General features: G+C 41.8%; 1 protein-coding gene and 1 non-coding gene across 2 annotated transcripts in view; both read right to left on the minus strand.

Moving 5' to 3' along the window:
* Positions 1-22,239, minus strand: part of CNTNAP5 (contactin associated protein family member 5) — a 741,033-nt gene that overhangs the window by 427,521 nt on the left and 291,273 nt on the right. The gene's annotated exons all lie outside the window — the stretch shown is intronic.
* TRNAV-CAC (transfer RNA valine (anticodon CAC)) lies at positions 11,064-11,138 on the minus strand. The gene has a single exon. It is a non-coding gene; the product is annotated as a tRNA-Val (tRNA).

The raw sequence follows: 22,239 nt of genomic DNA on the forward strand, positions 1-22,239 counted from the left end.
AAAACCTTGCTGCATGAGAATGACTTGGTGGAGAGAAATTCCTTGAGATTTGAAGCCAGTGTCCCGGTCCACAGATTTGTCAAAGGTTTGGCCATTATCTCAATTCAAAAAAGAATGACTTGAGGGGAGGACATGGGCTCAGTGGTAAAGCACCAGCTTAGCATGCAAGAGGTCCTAGGTTCAATTCCCAACACCCCTATTAAACAAATAAAGAAATAAACCTAATTACCTCCCCCTCTAAAAATAAACAAAAAAGAATGGCTTTATTTAGCAGGCTTATCTTCTCCATGTCGTGATTCCCACTTCAGCAACTGGTCCAGGTAGAAAACCGCCTCCCTCGCTTGCTCACCTGGGAAAGACTTTCCCCTATAGAGTGTAATTCCTTTTAAAATTGACTCTTGTTGCTACTTCTTTTGGGTGGGGGTGGGGAGGGAGAGAGATTTGAGGGGTTTCTCCCTGTTTTGGATGGAATGAAGGCATCGCACATTTTTCTACAGCCTAACTGGGGAGATTTCCATTAGTTCTCTGGACTCCCTGCTAATCCTGTACGCTATAAGCCACTCTGCAAGCATGTAGGCCCCTGTGTTTAAACAGTACTTGATTCACACTAAGAGTAACAAGGTGCCCTGGCCTGGGTTCTATGTGATTTGTAGACTGGCTATATCTTAAGCTGGTATTGAAATCCTGGCTGTATAATTCCAGATAAAAGGCTTATATTGGGAGCTTGGAACCCCTTGTAGATCTCTTATGTGCTGTGTGCGATGAAGAGGGAATCCTGGGGTCTCTTCAAAGGGGCCAGTATCCTGGCATAACTGCATGCATGGTACAGACACCTTACTCGTTCTGTCTCACTATTGTGCAATCTTGTGATCTCAGCATCTTGCAGTCTTAAAGTCTTACTATTTCAGAGTCATGTTATTTGCAGTCCCATAGTCTCGTAGGCGCCTGCCCAAGTGGACTCAAAGTTCTGAGATTTCAAAGCGTGCGATGCATGATCCCTGGGCCATCCTGGAGCCAGTAGACTCCAATCAACTCAGAAACCTTGAAAGCCAGAGGCAGACTGAATCTAAAGGAAGCTGCAGCCCTGCTCTCACCAAGTTCGCCAGTTCCTCTCCCTACAAGATCAAAGGCAATCCCCGCTTAGCAATGCAAGCAGCTGTAGGAGAGGACAGAAAAGCCCAGAAAGAATTTCCTCTCCAGGTGCTGAATCTCAAAGCCCTGCTAGATGCAGGAAAGCTACCACCCACTCAAAGCCAGCTCAAATGCTGAGGATAACAGCTGAACAGCAGGATGAGTGGCAGGTGACTTCTCCCAAGAAACAATGGAGATCAACCAACGCTGTAAGTAGGAACCGCTCAACCTTGCATTCTGAAACCAGCAAAAGTAGCTTGCAAATCCGAAGGAAAAATAAACGCAATATCATTTAAGCAAAAGCTGGGATCATGTATGACCTATAGACTTCCGCGGTGAAGAATTGCTAAATAAATTCTACCGTCTCCAGAAATTGGTGCCAGATGGAATGTTCAGTGTCCAAGAAGGGATGGAGAGCAAAGTGGTAAACAGGTGGCTAAATACAAGACTAGTTTTCTTTTTTTTTTCCTTAAATATTTTAAAAGCCGATGCACATCTAAAGGAAAAATAATCATATACTGTGATATTTTTAGCAAATGTGGATGTAAACACATGTCAGTAAAACCACGAAGGGTGGAATGTAGGCAAAGTGGAATCATACTGTTGTAAGGCCCTAAGATTATAGGATTTTTGTATGAGATTTCCTATTTAAGAGTTTCTATATAAGATTATACAAAAACGGTATGTTGTCAATTTGAAGTCAACTTAAGTAAGTCAAGAATGAATAAAAATAAAAGAAAGAAGGAGAGCCATAAAAGAGGATAGATTACCTGAAAACAATTCACAGGGGCACCAATCCTCATTTAATACAAAATAAAATGGGAAATGAGAAACGAGTAAATACAGAGGAGAAAATTAAGAAAGGAATTTGAAGCTAGTAGACGTAAACTTTCCCAACTGACGATTGCATTAAAAGAAGACGAGTCAAACTCCAAGTAAAAGGCGTAAACTGACGGGCAGAATAAAAAGCAAGGCCTGTTTATATACTTTTCATGCGATAGTCTTTTTCAATAATAAAGATTGACAGGTTGAAAGTAAAATGACAGGGAAAGACATTACATGCAAATAACAGACATAATGAGCCTGGAACTTCTCTACTGATAACAGACAAAGTGGGCTGTGTTACAAGGCACAAGAGAGTTTCAGCGTCATAAAGGGTCGATTCATCATGAAGACAGAAGCACCTACATGCACACACACCTACAGTAAATTCAAAAATAATCAGCAAGAATATTGACGATTCAAACAACATTACCGCTGAAACTGGCTGATTAATGGTCGTAGAATACTTCGCTGAACTCTGCAGACTGCACACTTTTTTCAAGGGCGCATGGAACATTTATCAAGACACTATATTCTACATAATTAATGTAAGTCCCAGTGAAACCATATTTTGTTTTCTGACCACAATCAAATTAAATTAGGGGTTGATAATAATAAATTATCTAGAAAACTCACCAATGTTTAGGAAGTTAATAAGAAACACCCTTCCAAGTAATCCTGCCTTCAAAAACAAAACTGTAATGGAAACTAGAAACTAGTTTGAACAATGAGAAAAACACTTACATCAAGATTTGTGGAACTCAATCTAAGGAGTCCTTAGAAGAAAATTCATGGCTTTAAGTGCTTTTTTTTTTTTTTTTAAACAGAAGAAGAAATATATAAAATTAAAACTCTAAGCTCCCACTCCAAAATTTTTGAAAATTTTTGGGAAAAAAGGGCAAGCTGCACTCAGAATAATGGTATATTGGAATACTACTCAGCAATAAAAAGTGCAAACGACTGACGTCTGCAAGAAAACATTACATGAGCACAAGCAGTCAGCCGTAGACAGCACACACGGTGTGACTCTCTCTGTGCGAAGTTCTGGAGGAGGTAGAAATCCAAGCAGAATTTTGCTCGATGGTGGGAGGCGGAAAATGACAGTAAGAGAATGTTCATCCCTTTAATTTGATCATAACACCTTTGTGAGGGAGGAAATCTGTATTCGCTTCTTTTTAAAACAAGAAGCTTTGTTTTGGAGAGTTTGAGTGGGGTCGTAAGTCATAAATCAATAAATGATCAAATTGGAACTGGACTATAGAGATTTTGATTAAAGCCAAGCGACCCTTTAATTTCATTGTCATTTTCACTCCCTCATGTCAGGTTACTGAAACCAAATAATTCCTGGGGCACAGTAATAGCTACCAGGGATGGGTCTCCCCCACATCAAGGTCTTGCTCAGCCTTCTGCATGTTTAGTTCATTTCCCTCCATTATCATCAGAAAGGTTTTAGCCAACTTCCTCACTGAAGGGGCACACCCCACGACACACACACACACACACAAACACACACACACACACACACACACACACACACACACCCTCATGCATACCACCCCCCCACACACATATTTAACCTTTCTAAATTTGGAAGACATCTTACAATTGTGCAGCTGGACAATTCAGCATCCCCATATCACGAGGAGGCCCCAAGAATCAGACAGGCTAATTCTGAATATTACATGCATGACTTTCTTAGAAGTTTTTGTTTTTGTTTTTGTTTTTATTTTTAAACTTTTTTTATTTAAATCAAAGTATAGTCAGTTTACAATGTGTTAGTTTCTGGTGTTCAGCATAGTGATTCAGTTATATATATATTCCTTTTCATATTCTTTTTCGTTATAGGCTATTACAAGCTTTTGGATATAGCTCCCTGTGCCCTACAGTAGTAACAAGTTGTTTATTTTATGTACAGTAGTACCTATCTGCTAATCCCAAACTCCTAATTTATCCCTCCCCATCCACCACCGTTATATATAGAAAAAGGTATAATGTCAATTTGAAGTCAACTCCAGGTAACCGTAAGTGTCTGGAACACAGTATTCCTTAAAGGCACATTGAAACAGCATTCAGTCACCCAAACCAAATCTGCCTGGTTGTTTCAAAGTCAGTGAATTCCAATCAGCCTGACGCGTTGTTAGTAGTGAGTTGCTGAACGAATGGGTGAATGAACGCAGGGACGTAATGGTTATGAATCTTGGTTTTCTCACCAGGAAAAGCGTGAAAATAAAATCTCCAGGGTGGTTGTGAATCTTACATTAACTACTACACGCAAATGACATTGTGTGTAGTAGATTTTCACCAAAACAAGTGATACTCTTATAAAGAGAGACACAGAGATTCCGAAAGCTAATTCTTGCATACAAATGCCTGGTCTAAGAATGTCTTTGGAAGCAATGATTTATGAATACCCTCCAGCCCCACGCAAGGCACTTGTCAATCAGACTGAAATTTTCAGAATGCCATTGAGGGATCTCCCCTTAAAAAAGAGAGAAAACTAAAACTAAGAAAGGACTAGCAGCCCAGAGCCAATTAGAAATATACTTTTTTGCTATTTAATAAAACATATTTAATAAGTCAGGGGGTAATGAACAGGCCAACTGCAGAGTTAAGACTGAAAATGGATAGACTCACTCAGTCTATCCAATCAGTGTTCCAAGCTGCTGTTCAGGGGTGTGTGTACAATGCATTTCAGACAGGCACTGAGAGGTAGAGGTTAGGCACTGGCCACTACTGGCTAACAAGACTTCTAAAATGATAGCCTTTAAGGAGATAAAAAGGATAATTGAAGTACTGAGTTCCCTTGTTTTTTAACGTGCTTGTAAGGCAGTGCCCATTGCATCCCCACAAGTGCACGTGTGGTATGTTTATGTGTAATTTCATAGGAGCAGTTATTCCAGCAGTTTAGTGCCTCCTGGCCCTTGAATGATGTCAAAGAGTGGTTCCACGTGTCTAGTTGGCTCTTAAAAATTTTAACAAAGAGGATGACTGATCCAGGACACTTTCCTCCCTGCCTCCTTTGCAGGGTCAAGGTCTCCAGAGTAGAGGAACAACTCAAGGAGTCAAGGCAATGGTGGAGAGAAACGGACCCTCCCACTTGATCGTGACCACCATGTGAGCTGTGCTACCTACAGTCATATACTCACGTCCTGCTCTCTTAGGAACTATGTCCTCTCACTCCCTCCAGGTTGTGTGACTGTATCACTGAAGAGAGATGTATTCTTCCTCTGTTTCTGGCAGTAGGATGATCCTCCAGTGGATGTGAGTGCCTCCTTGCACCCATCTCCGCCCGGACACAACCTTTATCACGCACGTGCTCTTGTGCAATCAATGCCCAAGTTGTCATTTTTCTCCTAGCCTCCTTGTCAGTCATCCTCCTGAAACACGGTAACTGGCCAATGGAATTTTAAGTGAAGTCTGAATATGGGCCACTTTATTATTACTTTACCCATAGTAAAGTTATTTGTGATGCAAATTTCCTAAGATATAAAGTCTCCAAACACATTGCTGAAACCCCCTCCGAATGCATCACATCCTTGCTTTTTCCCACTGACGGGATGTGGTAACACTTGCAGCAGAAGTCACTGCCTGACCTACCAAGATGGCAGGTAATGTCTTCAATTAACTGTCTCTCCCAGCAGCGCCTTCAGCGCCCAGCACTCAACCTCACGCAGAAAAGACTGGCTTCTTCTAGGTGCAGAGCACCGTGGCTGTGGCACTTGGATCCATACCACCATTTCCTCCATCCAAAGTGCTTAATTCTGCATCCCATTTCCTCAACATTCTCCTGGTTTGATGAATCAGTGCGGTCCTCCGTCATCTATTTGTATTAAAACTATCCCATCAATAACTCAAGCACAAATAGACCTCATTGAGTGTTAAAAGGCATAAGCACCAGGAAAGGACATTGGTAAAGCTATTTTAAAAATTGAAGTTGAAGGGCTTTCAAATCACCATTGGCCTCTGCCCACTAAGAGCTTTCACAAGTCAGCGTTATTGATTTGAAGGAAGTTTCTGAATTAAGTTGCTCAGAACTCTTCTTAGACCAATAGAAATGTTATGTACACAATTGGCTGTCATCTTCTTTATGATAATTGTTGTGCCTAGACCATGTTTTACTAGAACATAAAATATCATCAACTAATATTGTAGACGTAATGGGTATCAGAACCCACAGCTGAATAGAAAGTGGCTTTTATTTTCCCCTGGCTTGGAGGATCCAGACCTCCAGTCATTCTTGAGAATGCTGTGCATGTAGATGAATATTTGTTTAAAAATCAGTATCCACGTACGACACCAAGCTTCCTTATTGCCATGACTGTGTTTGTTCAGAGTTCTCACTTTTGTGTGACTTCTACCGTGTTAAGTCAAAGGGGCGGTGAAGCGACCGTTGATGGGACTGTCACGTATTTATGTTTCCAGCTCTGTGCTGAGAGCTGTAACACCAACATGTATGGCAGCTCGACCATATGGTGCACACCTGGAAAAGACTGAAACACCCGCTTAGCGACATCAGACTTTTCACACTCCGCTAAAGCAAAAAGCAAAAAGCAGGGGAGAAAAAGAAAAACACAATGCCTCTGCCCTTCTTCAATTTCAGAAAAAGGAATAGAAAGCTTTCTCAACTGCCTCCCGGCTGAAATGGGAACTGAGCCTAGAAGCTGACAGGGGGCCTGGCCTCCCATCACAGGACCCAGCATTAAGGAGACACAGCAGCAAAGGCTGGACCCAGGGCAAGAAAGAGATTAACCACCGTGTCCAAGGAAGAGCCGCGGGCAGAGTGAAAATCAAGAGAGAAAGACGACAGAGATCTTCACCCCCTGTGTGCATGGCCATGGCTTACACGTGATCCTGCCGACCCCTTCCCCTGTCCAGCATAACCTGCCTTCCTAGTGTGCTTTATTATCTTTCCTAAATGCATCACCACCTGAAAAAGCTACTCTGTATATTTACTTCCGTTTCTGTCTCTGTCCATGGTACTACAATTGTACTCGGAGTGAGTCAGGACTTCTCTGAGAATCACAAGTAAGATCCATAAAGGGTGACTCAGGAAAGGGCTGCGCCCCTAATTTATTTCATTATAGAGCCGAGCCTATTACTTTTTCATGGGGGCTCTTAAAGGAATCATGCTCCGTAGAAATGTGAAGCTGATAACATAATAAGGGAACTGCACGTTCACAGCTTTCGGTGGCCAAACCGAGAAGTGTTAAGACATCTTCTCAACGAAATGCATGACTAGTTGAAAGGAGAACTGAACCAATTAGGTATTAGAACTCCTTCGGCTGCAATAGCTCTCTCACGCTCTGAATTCCTGGGCTAGACAACTTCAGACAGGCAAATAGACAGCCAAGGTTCAATGGATGTAGTTAAGAAATCTTGTGCTACTCAGTCTCTCAGGAGCTATCCAAGGCAGAGACATCAAAGGGAGATAGTGGGCAGCTTCTAAAAGGACCAAGTGATGACAAGAATGTCCTAGGATGCTCTCACCCTTACTTCTTCCTCAGAGCTTTTTGGGCTCACTTCTGAAATCAATGTCCTCAGCAGCAGATAAGACACAATTTACCAGTCATGTAGTTGATTTTCTCCTAAGATAATTGAACTTCCTTGGATAGGAATCGTTAAGGAGGTAACAGATGCTCACTGGCAACAGAAACATGAAAGCAGACATTCTGTGTATCATCATCATCATCATCATCATCATCATCATCATCATTATTGTTATTCATTTTCCTGAGATTTGGATCTCCAGATAACCCTCTGTAGAGATGTCACCTCAGTGTCAGCCTTTGGCAAAAGCATGTAATAGGCCAAGTTTCTCTTCTCTCTCACCTCTTTGTCTCATTTGTGCTCTTAGCTGACTTTCAACTTTTTTCTAGTCAACTGTTAGTAACACAAGCAATGACCTGTCCTCAGGAAAAATAAGCATTTCCAGTTATAAAGGGACAATTGAAGCACAAAAGAAGAAGGGAAGGAGGGAGAAAGGAAGGAAGAAGTGAAGGAAGGAAGGAGGCAGGGAAGGAGGAAGGAAGGAAAGAAGTTTTTAATGTTAAAAGAATTAAATTATGATACTAAATAAAAGGGATCCAAATTGGAAGAGAAGATGTAAAACTGTCCTTATATACAGATGACATGATACTATATACAGAAAACCCTAAAGGTTCCACTCTAAAACTACCAGAGCTGATAAAAGAATTCAGCAAGGTAGCAGGATACAAGATTAACTTACAGAAATCAGTGGCATTTCTTTACACGAACAATGAAATATCAGAAAAGGAAAGTAAAGAAACAATCCCTTTTAAAATTGCATCCAAAAAAATAAAATACTTAGGAATATATCTGTCCAAGGAAGTGAAAGATTTATAAAGAGAACTATAAAACACTGACTAAAAAATGAAAGGTGACTTAAAGAAATGGAAAGATAGCCCATGTTCTTGAATTGGAAGAATTAATATTGTTAAAATGGCCATACTACCCAAAGCAATCTACATATTTAATGCAATATCAAATTACCTAGGACATTTTTCACAGAGCTAGAACAATCATCCTAAAATTTATATGGAATCACAAAAGACCCAGAATTACCAAAGCAATACTGAAGAAAAAGAATGAAGCTGGAGGAATAACCCTCCCAGACTTGAGACGATACTACAGAGCTACAGTAATCAAAACAGCATGCTATTGGTACAGAAACAGACATATGAGTCAATGAAACAGAATAGAGAGCCCATAAATAAACCCACACATTTTTGGTCAATTAATCTTTGACAGAGGAGGCAAAAACATACAAATGGAGTAAACAAAGTCTCTTTAGCAAATTGTGTTGGGAAAACTGGACAGCTGCATGGAAATATATGAAGTTAGAACACTCCCTCACACCATACACAAAAATAAACTCAAAACAAAGGCAACCTATGGAATGGAAGAAAATATTTGCCAAAGATGAGACTGACAGGGGTTAATTTGTAGAATATATAAACAGCTCATTCAACTTAGTAAGAAAAAAATCAAGCAACCCAATCCAAAAATGGGCAGAAGACCTAAACAAGCAATTCACCAGTGAAGACATACAAATGGCCAATAGGCACATGAAAAAATGCTCAGTATCACTGATTATCAGAGAAATACTAATCAAAACTAGAATGAGGCATCACCTCACACCAGTCAGAATGGCTATCATTCAAAAGTTCACAAACAATAAATGCTGGAAAGGCTGTGGAGAAAAGGGAGCCCTTCTACACTGTTCGAGGGAATGTAGTTTGGTGCAGCCATTATGGAAAATAGTATAGCGATTCTTCAAAAGACTAAAAATAGACTTACCATATCATCCAGCAATCCCACTCTTGGGCATACATCCAGAAAGAACCTCAATTCAAAAAGATATGTGCACCCCAATGTTCACAGCAGCACTGTTTACAATAGCCAAGATATGGAAACAGCCTAAATGTCCATAGACAGATGACTGGTTAAAAAAGTTGTAGTACATGTATATAATGGAATACTACTCAGCCATAAAAATTAATAAAATAATGCCACTTGAAGCCACATGGATGGACCTGGAGACTGTCATTCTAAGTGAAGTAAGCTAGAAAGAGAAAGAAAAACACCATATGATATTGCTTATAAGTGGAATCGAAGGGGAAAAAAAGAAACAAAAAAAGCCAAACAAACTTATTTACAAAATAGAAACAGACTCACAGACATAGAAAACAAACTTATAATTACCAGGGGGGGACATGGGTGGGGAGGGATAAATTGGAGTTCGATATTTGCAGATGCACACTACTATATATAAAACAGTTAAATAACAAGTTCATACTGTATAGCATGGGAAATCATATTCAGTATCTTGTAGTAACTTATGATGAAAAAGAACATGAAAATGAATATATGTATGTTCATGTATGACTGAAGCATTGTGCTGCACACCAGAAATTGACACAACACTGTAAACTGCCTACACTTTCAATTTTATATATATAGTGTGTGTGTGTGTGTGTGTGTGTGTGTGTATACACAAAAACAAACAAATAAAAAAATAGGATACTAATTTGGCTAATTAACTAGACAAAATACCTGAATTCTTGCTACAAGCAAATGAAAACTGAAGTCACTATCTGGCTTCTGGTTCCCTTCCTCCATCTCCACCGCCCCCTTCACCCTCTCTTCCCTGGACCACTGCAACAACCTCCAGACAATTTTTCTTCCTCCAGTGTTATTCCCATCTGACAAGAGAGTTCAGTGCCTTAAAGGTCCAGGGCTGATTTCCTAGACGCCCTGCAAAACCATCTGTTTTCTAAACCATCTGCCCCTTCTCTCCCCAACGTGCCCTGCTTCTCCACGTCAAACCACTAAGCTAATGCCATCTCTAAGCATCTTCTCCACTGTGTTCTCTTCAGCCTCTTTCTTTAAACTGGGGGCACTCTCCTTCTTTATCAGCATAATCTCTCCTGTCATAACGACACATCAGCAAAAAGGCTAGAATTTCTGCATGATGGTGATTTCCTCCTCTAGATCACAGTCACCTGAGGACCTCAGTCCTCATTCATTCTGTGTCTCTAGCACCTGGCACAGGCCAGAGCACACAGAAGATGGAAAGTACCAATTCTTCTCTTTACTCATTAACCTTGATCCCCCTTGAGAAGCATTACTGGACCCTGGGATGCACAATGTTGCGTGAAGCTGTTGGGTCTGGAGAGGGGCTATTTTTTTTTAAAAAAATTATTGAACTGTAGTTAATTTACAATGTTAGTTTCTGGTGTACAGCAAAGTGATTCAGTTATACATATGGATATATGTATGTATATATATATATTTTTTCTTTTCAGTTTGCAAATTCCAGACTTGTCTAATATTATGTATTAAACACGGACTTAAAGCTGAACCGTACCGATCCCACACCCAGCACCTCATCTACATCTTTATTCATCCCTTTGTTTTAGCAATGTGCCTGCTTCTCATCTATACAATTCTTCATTTTTGGAATGAATTTAAATTTTGGAAGAATCTTTAGCCCCACATTTACTACAGGGTAAGAACTGAAGTATTTTTGTTTGTTTGTTTGTTTTGCTTTTGTTTGTTGTTTGGGGGGATAATTAGGTTTATGTACTTAACGGAGGTACTTGGGGATTGAACCCAGGACCTCATGCATGTGAGGCACGTGCTCTACCACTGAGCTATGCCCTTCCCACAAGACCCAAAGTATTTTAAGTACTATTTTACTGATTTTTAAAAAAATGGATAAATGAAACACTGCCATGACATGAGACCTTGACACTTTCCTAGACCACTGAGCCTAGATTATAGATTTGAGTGTGACAAGGTTCCTGTGGCCCGCAGGCAGACTGCGGGGGTCTCAGAGGAGGGGGATCATAAAAAGGAAGAGGAAAATTCAGCCAAATGGGCTGTGATCTTGTCTCCATCACACTGGGACCTGGGTAAGTCTTTTACTTCTTTGTGCCCTGGTTTCCTCCTCTGTGAAATGGGGAGAACCAGTTGGTGTATATCAGAGGGCTCTGATAGGCTGAAAGGCGATGGTACCTGCACACTACTGAGCGGTCCCTGCAGGCAGCAAATGCTCATCACACACTCACTATTCATATTCTCCTTTTTAAAATAAATTTATTTTAATTTTTAATGGAGGTACTGAGGATTGAACTCAAGACCTTGTGCATGCTAAGCACGTGCTTTCCCGCTGAGCCATACCCTCACCCCACTCCCAATATTCTCCTTCTTGCTGTTAATATGTCACTTGTCAGGACAGGGTCAGGGTGGGCTCAAACTCTCCGTGGGAGTCTAAGCCACACGCGATCTGGGGCTGTGTGTGTGATGCTGGTCCAGGAATGCACGATTTCTGTCTCTCCTGTTTCCATGCCCTTTTTTCTCTTTCCATTAATGACTGGAGAAAAGCACATGATGGCTGTGACAACTGAGTATTAGCAACATATGAAATACGGCTGACATCTCTTCTAGAGGGTTCTCTATTTCACTCTCAACATTTTAAAACCTTGGAGGCTAGCCGCCAGGACAGACTGCTAGGTTAAAGCCGATCATGTTTGCTCATTCATACATGGGGAGAAACTGCACGATTATTTTGTAAGAAATAAAGCACGGGATTTCAATGGGGCCATTCATTTTGCCAAAGTAAAGCCACAATCCTGTTCAGTGAGACGAAATCTGGAACGAAGGCATGTGGACTGTGTCCAGAGCGAGCCCGAGCCTGGCGTAGGGGCACCTACATCCCCCGCCTTCTTTCCATAGACCCTAGAGAAAGCTGGGGAAGGATGTGCCCCTGGCTATGAGCGCAGGACATCTGGTCCAAGGCACCCTGTGGGGCAGCTATGTGAGTCTCTGTTGCAAAGTGACATACCAGAGGTCAAGGAGAGAGATGACAGGCAGGGCAGCCTGCGAGGAGGTGCTGGACTCTGTGTAAGTCTCGCATCTTCAACAAGTGATCATCCACTTGAAGCTTGTCTATGTTGTGATTTTCCTCTTATTCTCAATCTTTCTTCTTATCTCCAAACCCTACAGTTAAGTCTTACCGGGACTCTATGACAAGAGGGACCTGTGTCCTTACTTGGAGGATCTGGAGGAGCAGATCCTGAGACAGTAAAAGGCCAGGAGTCCTCCTGGCTGAGATAGGGAGTAACACCCGAGATGAATTTGAAGAATGAATAAGCCCTCCTTAGCATCTCAGAAAAACTCAGAGGGCAGAGCAGTCGTGGGAAGTGGCGGCTTAGCTAAAGCCACTTGGGCATTAAAGGAAGTAAGATGCATGAAGACCAGCGGTCCCCTTACACGGTCTGTACCCCTCACTTCACAGTATGCAATGGGAAATAGGCAAGGATTCAAATCTAAGAAAAACTCTGCTCACTAAGTTCCCTCAATCCTAGACCCGGACGAAATGATTAGGAAGGAAAGTACAAAACAGAACGTAAGCCCATCTTTGGAACTTGGTTACCAAGGAAACCAAAGAGCCAAACAAATTCCAGGCGTGCTCTGAGGTCAGTCTAGAATAGTCTCAAATGTCTGTCATATATTTATATTATATTATATTGGATGAATCCATTTCAACATGGTTTTACTTCTTTATGACATAATCTCACACTTAATTTCCAGGGCAGCTGTCAAAATGCATTAGAGCTCTTACCTCCATCAAAGAGATTTTGGGTTTTGATGAAGTTCCTTAACCGAGCTATTCGGAGATCTCATGTAACTTACCCATTCCTAGAGACTTGTAAAGGCAAACTGGCTTAAAGGATTAGCATTTTTTAAAACCGTTTTCCTTTTAAAAGCAATCAAAGCCATTTTTTTTTTCATCATTGGGGGTCACTGTTGAAGATACCCCATTTTAATCTGTTTAGATTATTTGACCTTTTCCTTGTCAGCTTTTATAGCTCTTTATTCCTGCTAACATTTCTTCACAGTAAGCAGTCCTGGTGTATATAGTAAATGCTAATTAGCCCTTTCAAAGGTTCCCATGATAAATATCTTAATGCCTCCTTTAGAGTTTCTGGGCACAAAGCAGAGATGAAAGAAGTCACTTTGCCTCGTGTCCTTATCCAAATTCATGTCTCCCTCATCCTTCCACCTCTAAACAACCTCTGATGGCTTGCTTTTTTGACTTTCTCACCTGCCCTTCCTGGTGCCTGGTCCCACCATGCCTTTTTTTTTTTTTTCGATGAGGACAGCAGTGCCCTGGATTAACCAGACTGTCACTGCTCCTGTGTGGATTTTCCACTCAAGAGCTAAAACAGAAGACTCAGAGATTACAAACAAAAACACTGCAGTGGACTCCTCCCCAAAAATGCCCTCTGCCCAGTGCAGGTGGCAATTTACTGAGGGCAATGAGTGAAGAAGGCCACTTTCTTTGGTTTTTATTGCCTGAATTACACCAGGCATACAGTGATGCGAGCAGGTCAATAAGTTGAACTCAACAAGATGACTTTATCAATTCCATCCATTTTAATGATCAAATTGTGCCTTCTTGCAATTTCAACTTTCCTGTATGTTCTATTCCTGTTAACATACCTAAATTGTTCAAAGCTTAAATTTATAATACCTTAAGGATGAACTATCTCATTCCTTATCCATTCCTCTTAACAAATATTATGCATCTATTACGTAGTTTTTTTTCACACATGAGGAATTTGTCGTTTTTAGTTAATGCATTAAATAGTCTCTGTGAGCTAGATTTTTTGGTACCCATCTCTAGAAGAAGACATAGATTCACAGATAGATCTCAAATAAATAACCTGACTGAGGCACCCCTCTGATAATCTGTAGGCTCAGAATTCAAAATCATGCCGGTCTGGCTTCAAAATTTAACGTTTCTGCTGGGCAATGCAAAACCACCTGAGAGCTCACCGTTCTCTGAACTGATGTCTGGCGTAAATACTTGTATCTCCTTGCAGAAATACCTTTATAGAACTGTCTCAGTTTTAGTCTTCTGCCTTTATGCATTTCTGTCTTGTGCAAAAAAGATGATAAGCTGATTTCTGTCATATCATTAATGCATCTCATGTTTACGTATTTAATATATTGTCCATGAAGATATTCAGTGTCCTTATATATGAATTTGACCCAATAATCCTGTGATCATAAGAAAAATCATTCACTTACTACAAAGCTGAATGTGTATTTTCTAGTCAGAGAGGGGATGAGTACACAATCCCACGTTACTGTAGCTGCCTTACATGCTAGAAAAACAAGCCTTTCCCAGGTGTTTCAGTTCAGCGCCTTGAACTATATTCTGCATTTGCATCTGTCCCTATGCTCAGCTCCGGTCCTCTCTCTCATGAGGCCTTCTTTCTCATGAGCTGACTGGGGCCAGCATGTGTGGTCCAGGAAGTGAAGGGGACTAGCGGGCCACCCTGGCTTTTCAGGAGAGAACCCAACGCTGAAAGGTAAACTCTTCTGCATCATGGGAGCAAATGTGAGCCAATTTAGGAAGTGGAAATTCCCTCACTGGGGTTAGCTACCAGGCTGTTAGGTAAGCAGGTGAGAGGTAAATCAGAGGATGCAGATGGAAGCAAAAATGATGGATGGATGGATGGAAAGACGGATGGATGGATGGATGGATGGATGGATAGATGGATAGATAGATAGATAGATAGATAGATAGATAGATAGATAGATAGATAGATAGATAGATAGACAGACAAGACAGGCAAGGATTTGGGAGTTGACTGGGTCAGCACTTGGATCATCGGGAGCCAAGGAGACGGATTAGCATATGGTTGTCAATAGGAAGACTGAACAAAACTCGCCTCCCTTTGATATGCTTAGTGATGTTTTTAAAGCCCTTCTATCTGATTCTTTAGCTGGAAGAGACTGGGGGCTGATCTCTGCTTCAGCGACCAACTCATGGTTTTGTTGTTGTGATTGTTATTCAGACTCGATTATAAACAAGGATACACAGGTCCTTCTCTGCACCTGTCTTCATCTCTGTTCTCTGGGAAAGTGAGGAATACCTTGTTTCTTGTCCCAGAGTAACTTTTCCAAGAATCTCCATTAGGTGAATAATTAATTTACTTGTTAAATATGTGCATTCCTTTCGTCTGTCAAAAGCAAAGCTCATCCTGGTGTGAAAAACATATTTTAGAAGGCAAAAGACACAACCTATGGGCTACTTAACCATATAAGGGTCTATGTAAAAAGTGTCAAATGAATTTAAAAAGCACTAGCTGTCATGTCCTTATTACTGGGAAACAATCAACATTAAAAAAGAAAAAGAAAAAACCTGCAGAATTGTATTTTTGAGTGTGACTTGGAATGGAGGACAGTGAACTTTCACTATTTCCAGCAGACAGTTGTGTCTCCCAGATTATAGCAACATGTATTTTTTTAAAGCAAAGCATTTTATTAGCTTTTCAAACTTCCTGTTTGTATTCCTTACCTCTACCTCAACGTTACAGCACAGAAAAGGGCTTTTTGGTTGGCTTGTTTAGTTTTTAGCTGTTACCTTTCACCCATCCCTACTGAGTGTGTTGAGTTTGGTTCTACTGAATTGAAGTTTTGGAAAAGGCACATGTGCAGTGTGCATGGGTGGGTGTGCGTGTGTGTGTGAAATCGGGGTTCCTTTGGTCTCTTAGGTGTCACAGACATAGTTCAGCCTCTTTGTGAATGAATGAATGAACCTTGAGCCCTTCTGTGTGCCGGGTGTTCCGTGAGGCACTGGGGATAATGATGGGCCCAAAAATGAGCCCTGTGCCAGGTGCTGGAAGTCAGGGCGGGGACACACATTAGTCTAATTCTCAAACAAATGAGTGCCTCCTTGTGCAGGGTGAGAAGTGGGGGGACACGTGCTCTGGGAGTGGACAATCGTGCACCCACCTCAGGGAATGTCTTCCCAGGGCGTGATGCTGGGCTGCCAATGGCTCCTCAGGCTGCTTAAAAACCAAGGCTTTTGCTAAACATGAAAAGGACATAACCTGAGGGGTGATGGGCAGCATTTTGGGGTGCTGCTGCCCTGTGGGAAAGGATTCCCTCTACAGCAGGTGCTCTCTTGGGCTCCCAGCCCTCCCCACCACTGCCCCACCCTAGAGGCATGTTTTTTTGGGAGACAGTCCTTGCTTATGAAGGCTCAGCTGAAAGTGTGACACCAGTCAGTATGGCCATCATTAAAAAGTCCATGAAGTATAAACTTGTTGTTTGTCTATTTTGTATAAAGTAGTTAGAATCTGCAGATCTCAGATTCCCAATATATCCCTTCCCACCTCCTTACCTCCTCCCACCCCCATAACCATAAGTTTGCTTTCTATGTTTGTGAGTCTGTTTCTGTTTTGTAGATAAGTTTGTTTGTCTTTTTTTTTTTTTTTTAAGATTCCACATATGAGTGATATCATATGGTATTTTTCTTTCTCTTTCTGGCTTACTTCACTAAGAATGACAATCTCCAGGTCCGTCCGTGTTGCTGCAAAGGGCATTATTTTGTTATTTTTATGGCTGAGTAGTATTCCATTGTATATTGCACAGGGGACTATATTCAATACCTTGTAGTAAACTATAATGAAAAAGAATATGAGAACGAATATATATATGAATGTGTATGACTGAACAATTATGTCATACACCAGAAACTGACATATCATTGTAAACTGACTATACTTCAATAAAAAATAAAATAAAATAAAACTATTAAACTGTAAAAAAAGAAAAAAATCCACAAAGGATAAATGCTGGAGAGGATGTGGATAAAAGGGAAGCCTCCTACACTGTTGGTGGAAATGTACGTTGGCGCAGCCACAATGGAAAACAGTATGGAGATTCCTTAAAAAACTAAAAATAGAGTTACCATATGACCCAGAAATTCCACTCCTGGGCATATATCCAGAGAAAACACTAATTCAACACTAATTCAACATGCACCTCAATGTTCAGAACAGTACTATATGCAATAGCCAAGATATGGAAGCAACCTAAATGTCCATCAACAGATGACTGGATAAAGAAGTTGTGGTGTATATAAATATATGGTGGAATACTACTCAGCCACAAAAAAAGAAAGAAAGAAAGCCATTTGCAGCAACATGATGGACCTGGAGATTCTCATACTAAGTGAAGTAATTCAGAAAGAGAAAAAAGAAACATATATCACTTATATATGGAATCTAAAAAAATGACATAAATGAAATTATTTACAAAACAGAAACAGATACAGACATGGAAAACAAACTTATGGTTACCAGGGGAAAGGGGTGGGAAGGGATAAATTGGGAGTTCGAGATTTGAAGATACTAAAAACTATATATAAAATAGATAGACAAGGTTGTACTGTACAGCACAGGGAACTACATTCAATGCCTTGTAGTAAAATATAATGAAAAAGAATGTAAAAAGAATATATGTATATATAACTTAAACACCATGCTGTAAGCCAGAAGCTAACACAACACTGTAAGCCAACTGTACTTCAACTAAAAAAAAAAAAAGTAAATCCTTTAGAGGTTAGTTTCACTAGACAAAAATAATCTGTGAAATAATTTTCCTTTATTAAAAAAATCACATTTACAAACACAAAAAAAAAGTGTGAGGAGTTAACCCTTGGAAGGGACTTATGACCAACGATGGTTAGAGTTTATAGATGAATTTATCCCCTTAGAATGTGCAGGAGCTTCCTGGGGCTGCTATGAACAGGTCTGGCCAGTTGGAATCCCATTCCTTTCATGGCACCCCCTCCTCCCTCCCTTTCCTTCACCCCTGCTTCCCTGGAAGTGCATTCCTCAAAGTAGCTTTGGCCTCAGCCTCTGTTTTCTAGGAAAGACTGGTTAAGGTAGGAGATCTGTGGACTAAATCCAAAATTGTCCTCCATTCTGCTGGAATATCAGAGTACCAACAACTCAGAGATTTAAACAACAGAAAAAAAATCCCTTCACTGTAAAGAGTGGATTCTAAGAAAACTAGCATTTGGACATAGTAGCCCAATGGCCAGTGGCTGGATCTGCTGTCCCCAGTGGAAGGATGACATCCTACTGGGCTCTGCACACATCAGGACACGGCTGGAGTGTGTGGAGGAGGGGCTGGTATGCTTTTAGGGGAGCTTCTACAGGATGTGATCAGAGAGTTAGGTGACTCAGAAGACATTTGGACTTGACCACGTGAGGAATGCTGAAGCCACTGAGGCACATCATATTGAGATAAACACACAACGGGTGGGAAGCGGGTGGTGGAAAGGAGATTAAAATCACCATCAGATAGTTACTGAAGAAAGGGGCAACTTCTTTTATGTACTTCTAAACTGCAGAAGTGGAACAAATTGGAAGACGTCATTAGGAGCGATGCTGTTGGAGAACAAAGGAGGCTGCATCATGAGGTAGCAACATCGCCTTCCCTGACATCTGTCCCGTCTCTGCAGGGACGTCACTGGCGAGGCCGTTCCTGCAGAGGGTGAGGGCCCGGCTGGCCCGTTGCCAAGGTCACGTACAACGTGGAGAGTCCAACCCTGGGTTTCAACACGATTAGTGCTTCATTTAGAGGGAGTCTGTATTGGAAGGCTCTTATGGTCCAGGATTTCCACCCCTTACTGGCCAATGACCTTCACACCATAAAAAAGAAATTTAAACAGCAGTCTTCAGCCTTAGGGATTCTGAGCAGCTATCACACCAGTGCAGGCATTTGGTGGTCGCAGACCAGGTGAGAGAGGGCAGTGTAGCAGCGTTCATCACAGCCACAAGGAAGACAGTGCAGTACTCCAGGGCAACTGACCACATCCCATCCCCTGGTGCCTTTCCCCGTGGGTGGTTCACTTGGTCACGCACTCATTCATTCACTCAACATGCAGGCTGGATACCGTGGAGATCTAGTGGGAAGGGACACCTTGGGAATCCACAGCCCAAAGGAAGGAAACACAGGAAGGGACGGACACATTGCCACTGAGCATGATCAAGAACGAAATACAGTTGGGGAGGCTGTCGTGCCTGCATCCAGGGCTACAGTACTAGCAGGACACTTCTCACTTCTTGGGAAAGGGCTGCTTGACTTGCCTCGAGGGATACCTCTGCCGGTTCTTGCTCAAGAAGGAAGCACAGATCCTGACACACTGAGGATGCTCAGGTGAGCCTGGGATTGGAGCCTGCCTCTGCCCCTTACTACTGAAGCATCTGTAAAAGCAGGTTCATTTATCCGGAAAATATCTTTGAGTGCCTGTTCACGTGGCAAGCATTGTAAAATGTGCGGAAGATTGAATTACGGAGAGAGAAAGAGAAAGACACGGACTCCGGCCCCACGGAGGAGACCCCGTGATGGCGGAGGTCATCGTTAATTGCACGCCGATTTGCTTCCACTGTCGTGCAGCACAGCTGCGCTGGGCGGGAGGCACGGGGCTTAGTTTGGCCACGGGTTCCGGTGCTAATAAGAGCCTCTCTCTCGGGGCCAGTGCTGGTGTCAGGTGAAATGACGCGTGCGAAGCGCTGAGCCTGACGGCGGGCAGCGCGCGTGATGGAATCCTGGCCCTGTTTACACGACGTCAATACTGATGATCATGCTTATTTCTCTCCACCGATGTCTCCGCAGAGAAAACACACACATCTCACCTACCAACAGCTCTTTTTTGTTTGTTTGTTTCACCCTGATTGTCAGGCCGGCGTTCCCTTGTACATGTACAAAACTAATTTATATTTTCAAGTCCTGTTCAAATGAAAAGTCTCTCACATCAAAAAGGGAGATGTGGGGTACGGGTCTGGCTCAGTGGTAGAGGGCATGCCTAGCATGCACGAGGTCCTAGGTTCAATCCCCAGCACTTCTGTTTAAAAATAAATAAATAGATAAACTTAATTACCTCCCCGTCAAAAATATAATGAAGTAAAAAAATATATATATATTAAAGGGAGGTGTAGTGGGAAACTTTTGTTCAGTGGCTGGGTTCCTGTTATTTGCAAAGTGACCACTAGTCATTTGCTAAGCATCAGCTGCTTTGGTGGAAAGTCTCAAGCCAGTGAGGGAGACGTGCCCCATATTTGAGTCCATATGGCATCTCTGCCTGGATCCTTCAGCCTGTCTGCAATCTCACCTCTCAGGATGGGAGCTACAGTTGGGAAAGACACGCAAAGCAGGGTGAACAGAAAAGCATAGTGGGGGCGCCTTTGCCCCTGAGAGCATCCGGTTCCTTTTCTGTAGCTTCTAAGACTGGGGACATGAAATAACAGGAAGAACGAAACAAATTCACAGCTTATGGAACATGTCGATGTGTTTTTCTCCTCAATCACAGGAAGGATAGAGGTTTTGGATTTAGATGAACTTGGATTGAAATTTACCTTTTCTAAGTCACAGTTCTCTCATTTTTAACATGAAGATCATGCACCTTTCCCACGTGGGGATGAAGATGTGACAGACGTAAAGGTCCTTAAAAATAATAATTACCCAATAAATGTCATCTCCCTTCCTGAGCACCCAAAGTTAACCTCCTCTCTTGATCCTGCACCAGACGTTAAAACAGGCTTCTCCAAAACCACCCAAGTAAACTTCCAAATCCCCCACTACAGCAACTCATAAGTATACATTCCCATATAACGAAGAGAAGAGAGATGAAATCCCGTTGCATACATTGGTAAACTTTTATACATTGTGACCGCGTAAACTCCATATGTCCAAGAATACTCATTCTTCTCAGGCACCCTTGGAAAATCTGTAAAAATCTACCCTACACAATGCCAAAAAAAGAGATCACCACAAATTCCAAAGAATTAGCCACAGAGAGACAACTGTGTTGTTCACAAATATTTTCAAGACCTAATAACATAGTAAAGTTTAAAAATTATGAGTCTGGAAACTCAATAATCCACTAATAATATAATAAATCATGGCATAAAATGGGCAATGATAAGAGAAATGACACAGATTTAGAACCGAACAAGTAAATGGCTAAACATGAAAGCTAAAGCATTATCCAGAGGGAAATGTGTAGCTTGGCTGCACGGATTAGAAAATGTGAAATTGTGAAGGTAAGTGAGCTAAGTCGAACCGACAAATGTGTTATCAGTCATATCCTGCAGGACCTTGCTATTGTCAAAGAGAAAATAAAAAAATGTATCTACATGAAGCAATTAGAGAATAAGATATATGTTGATTAAAACTCATGAGTTAGAATTCAGTGAGTTCAAACATGGCTGAATATATGCTAATGAAGCACTTCGCATGAATTAGTCTTGACCTTCAGCACAGTATTGCGACTCTTACAGATCAGGAAACGGAGGCTCAGAGATTTTTCAGAAGCAGTTAGCAAATGGTGGGGGTCTTATGAAGTTCAGGTTTTGCTCTGCTTTTTTTTTTTTTTTTTTATTCTACCACCCCACACTGCCTCCCACTGGACTACAGTCCCAAACCTATGGGCTGTCCAGACGGTGATGTCAGGGTGTTACCAAAACGCGGGTCTGTCTGCTCGCCGCTCAAAAGCCAACACAAAGAGAGACACATGTTGGTAGAACGGAAAGGCTGCTTTATTCTGGAGGCAGGCAACTGGGAGGTGGGCAGACTCCTGTCCTAAGGACAACTCCCCAAACCAATCAAGGGGCAAGAGCTTTTAAAGAGGAGTCTCGGGGGCACAGGCTGAGGGAGGCGGATCCATGCAGAACAGCAGTCAGCTCTGACAGTTAGTCGTGCAGGGTGTGATCAGCATCATCTTGACTACTTCAAGTACAGTCTTCCATCTTCAGTTCCAGGGGCTGTTTGTTCCCATTTCCTGGAGGCCAGTTCCAGGAACTGTGGCAGCTTCTGTCATGGCTACAGTCTGGTCACCAAGTAGCTAACTTCTTCCACCAGGTGGGGGTCTCAGTCTCTACAGGACAGCTCAAA

The sequence above is a fragment of the Camelus dromedarius genome, chromosome 4 (genome assembly GCF_036321535.1).
Source record: "Camelus dromedarius isolate mCamDro1 chromosome 4, mCamDro1.pat, whole genome shotgun sequence".
Taxonomy (NCBI): domain Eukaryota; kingdom Metazoa; phylum Chordata; class Mammalia; order Artiodactyla; family Camelidae; genus Camelus; species Camelus dromedarius.